This window comes from Dipodomys spectabilis, unplaced genomic scaffold (assembly GCF_019054845.1).
Source record: "Dipodomys spectabilis isolate Male_0828 unplaced genomic scaffold, ASM1905484v1 ptg000148l, whole genome shotgun sequence".
NCBI classification, from domain to species: domain Eukaryota; kingdom Metazoa; phylum Chordata; class Mammalia; order Rodentia; family Heteromyidae; genus Dipodomys; species Dipodomys spectabilis.
The window spans coordinates 5,964,631-5,968,638 of record NW_024870825.1 but is presented as its reverse complement, the minus strand read 5'-3'; positions in this window follow the sequence as shown (position 1 = coordinate 5,968,638).

The following is a 4,008-nucleotide window of genomic DNA, read 5'->3' as shown; positions in this document are numbered from 1 at the left end:
TTTTTTAGATGGATAATTGAAAAAAAAGTCTCACAGAGTTTCTTGCTGGGGCTCAACTTCTTGAGTAGCTAGAGGCATGAAACACTGACACTTGGTTTGATCATTAATTTTTGTTGCTACTTCTATCTAAATTGAAACAAACATTAATCACCCTTAATAAGGAATCAAGTAATAGTGAAGATTTTTACAACTATAATCTATATTTTTCATAGTGCTGTAATTTGGGCCTAAAAATACACTTTTGCAATAAGTTACTACATGCATAGAAGTGGGAAATTTTTTAGTCATCTTTTGCTTAAAATTATACCTATACGACCAACTCATTGTGTGATAAACACTGGGAAGTTTACTTATTCTTTGAAAGATAAACCAAGAAGTAGATAAGATAAAGAGAATGATTTTTTTTTAAAGTGGGGGATCAAGATGCATTATACGGGGCTGGGAAGGTGGCTTAGTGGTAGAGCGCTTGCCTTGCATGCTCGAGACCCTGGGTTCGATTCCTCAGCACCACATAAGCAAAAAGAAAAAAGCCGGAAGTGGCACTGTGGCTCAAGTGGTAGAGCGCTAGCCTTGAGCTGAAGAGCTGGGGGACAGCGCCCAGGCCCAGAGTTCAGGTCCCACTACCGGTAAAAAATAAAACAAAACATAAAAAAAATAAAATAAAATAAAACAAAACATAAAAAGATGCATTATACTCACAACCTGACATGTTGAGTTGAAATCCTTTTTGTCTACTTAAAGATAATAAAAAGAAATAACTAATTTTTACATATAATAATATGCACTACTAAAAAATTTGTTTTATGATATCTAATTGCTTATCAATAAAATTGCTTTTAAAAAGAGGTAAACACAGGTAGGTCCATGCCTTTTAAAATCATTTCTTAGGTATCTAGCGTACTTTACATAAGGTCCTCCTGGGCCATGCAGGCCTTATGCAGAAGCCACACCACCTCCTGCATAAGTCTCTGCCCTGTACCTGGAAGCAGTCACCTCTCCCTTCTCCAAGGTCTTACCCTGGGCTGCTGCTCCCCTTTATGCCTCCCATCAGACCTTGGGAGGGTCTCAGGCCTTGAGGTCACATCCACTTCCAGTGTGGCCACACCTTTTCCACACCTGGCCACACCTTCCCCCCCCCCCCCCCAGATGAGTCCTGGCCTTGGGGTGCATTGCCCCTTTAGGCCACTGCTCTCCACCATGCCCAGTGAGGCAGGCCCTTGGGAATAAATAAACTTCTCTTCCTGTCTGAAATCAGCTACCAACTTTCATTTGCCTTACACTGCATATGTTAGTGGAACTATAACTAGTGAATCAAGTTGTAATTTCACAGTAGTAATATGAACTTTTCTAACAAATTTTAAGAAAATATTAGCTTAAATAATTATCTTAATTTGCATCAAAATATCAATATTCACAAACCAGAAATTTTTGTAGGACATTGATTCTTAAGTAATTAAACACTAATTTGTATGTATGTGTATATATATATATATATATATATATGTATGTAGCATGTATGTATATACATATATGTTGCATATATGAGTTAATCACAGGATCGGAAATAAAGTTTTAATGGGATAATATTGATGACAATGCATTATCAATTGATAATGTCATACTAACAAAAGGAATGGGTTTCCTTCTATTTTATTTTATTTATTTATTGTTTTGTTGGCCGTGGGGCTTGAACTCTGGACTTGGTACTATCCCTCAGCTCTTCAGCTCAAGGCAAGCACTCTATCACTTGAGCCACAGCACCACTTCTGGCTTTCTGGTGGTTTCTTGGGGTCTCATGGACTTTCCTGCCTGGGCTAGCTTTGCACCATGATCCTCAGATCTCAGCCTCCTCTGTAGAGAGGATTATAGGTATGAGTCACCAGCGTCACTTTACCTTCTATTTTAGAAGACATCCTTACAAGGCTATGACCAATAAAGACACTCCAGGCTAGGTGCAGTGAATCATACATGTAATCCCAGCTATGTGGGAGGTAAAGATAAGGTTCAAGGCCATGGTCAAAAAAGTTAGTGTGACCCCCACCTTAATAAATCAGATCTGAGCCAGACGCCCACAGCTGGCGCCTGTATCCTAACTGCTTAGGAGGTTGAGATCTAAGGATCATGGTTCAAAGCCAGCCCAGGCAGGAAAATCTGTTAGACTCTTTTCTCCAATAAACCACCCGAAAACTGAAAGTGGTGCTGTGGTTCAAGTGGTAAAGTGCTGCTTGCCTTCAGCTGAAGAGCTGAGGGATTGTGCCCAGGCCCAGAGTTTAAGCTCCACGATTGGGAAAAACAAAACAAAACAAACAAACAAAACCCAGATCTGGTGGTTTTCATGCTTTAATCTCAGCGGCTATGTCAAAGGTCATAAACACGAGAATTGTAGTCTGAGGCTTTGCCCAGAAAAAACAAGATACCTTGCTTGAAAAATAGTTAATGCAATAAGGGCTGGAAAGCAAGCAGTAGAGTCCTGCTTAGAAATGTAAGGCCCTGAGTTCAACAGTAATACCACTAACAAAACAACAAAACAAAGACATTAACATATGGGGGAGGAGTAATTTCGACAGTTGTTCCACCTCCTTCAGTTCCAATTTCTTTGATGTTTTCTCTTCCTTCAATAAACAGATGGAATACCTACAGTGAACCCTCTAAGTCCTTATTTTTGTTCATCAAGAAGTATTGTTTCCCTCCTCCTCTCCTTTCAGTAAAGATGTCCTGCCATACAATGCTACTGAATTGAGATGGCTCAAACTCAGGCCACTTGTAGGATCATCCTCAAGCCATTTGTAGATGGAAAGCATGGGAGGAAGAGAGGATGGGAGATGTTCCCCATCAACATCTAGACTTCAACTCCTAAGATCCTGTGTCTTAGACCTCTGGCTTACATCTTCTGTTTGCTCAAGGACACAATGTCTTCCCAGGGGCAATTAGAACCCATCCTCAAAGGAGCTAAAGTGCTCACGGAGTTCTCATCCCAATGGAAACCACCTCTAATTCCTTGCCAAGGTGATGCATTTCCAGTCATTTCTTCAGGAAAATGTTATTACAGTCTTGCCGTTAACTTGGCAGATTAATAAAGCTAAAGCCTGTGGAGCTACTCAGGACATTATATCAGAGGACTGAAGTTTGAAGCCAGCCTGGGCTTTCCTAAGTCTGTAAGACAATTTATATCCAACTACCACCAAAAAGCTAGTTGTGGCCCTATGGCTAACCATGAGCGCAAAAGCTCAGGGACAGTGCCCAGGCCCTGCGTTCAAGCCTTAGGACAAGGACACACACAGAAGAAGAAAAACTCAAACAACTAAGACCTTTGGGCAGTTATAAGATGTACTGCAAAGTTAGCAGCCAAATTTTCCAAAGCAGATAGATAAAACAAATAAACCAATCTATCAGGGCAAGCCCCAGATCTTTGTGCTTCACTACACCAGTGTGCTGTCACATGGTTTTGTTTCATCCCCTGCCAACTCTAACAGGGTATATAAGGCAGTTCCTATTACCTCTTAACTCGGATGAACATGTCTAAGAATTCATAGCATGCTAGATGATGACAGAGCTTGAATGGACACTTGTTCTGGATGACGTAAGCTAATTGTTCTTTTTCTTCCAAATAACATAGTAAGGTAGAATTAGCCCTCAGGGCAAGTATCCAATGCAATCACACAGGCCAAATTGACTCTAGGATGGAAATGGAAAGCAGTGGTTTGTGGTTGGGGGTGGGATGAGGGGTGGGCTTTGCTCTCTCCGAGAGACCAGGATTCCTATCTTGTTTTAAGTCCGTTGAATTGAGACCAGCTATGGTGTGGACTGTTGGCAGAATTCGGAGAGACTCGTCCTGGCTAGTTTCGTCGACTTAGATTGGCAACGCGTGAATGACAGAAGCAGAGTCGGGCAAACGCCAAACACACGGCGCACGGGGAGCTCATTCTTCTTGGCCTCTCTGGCGACCCGTAGCCACGCCCGGTTCTGGGACTGCGTCAGCGACCCGCCTATAAAAGCCGGCCTCGGCGC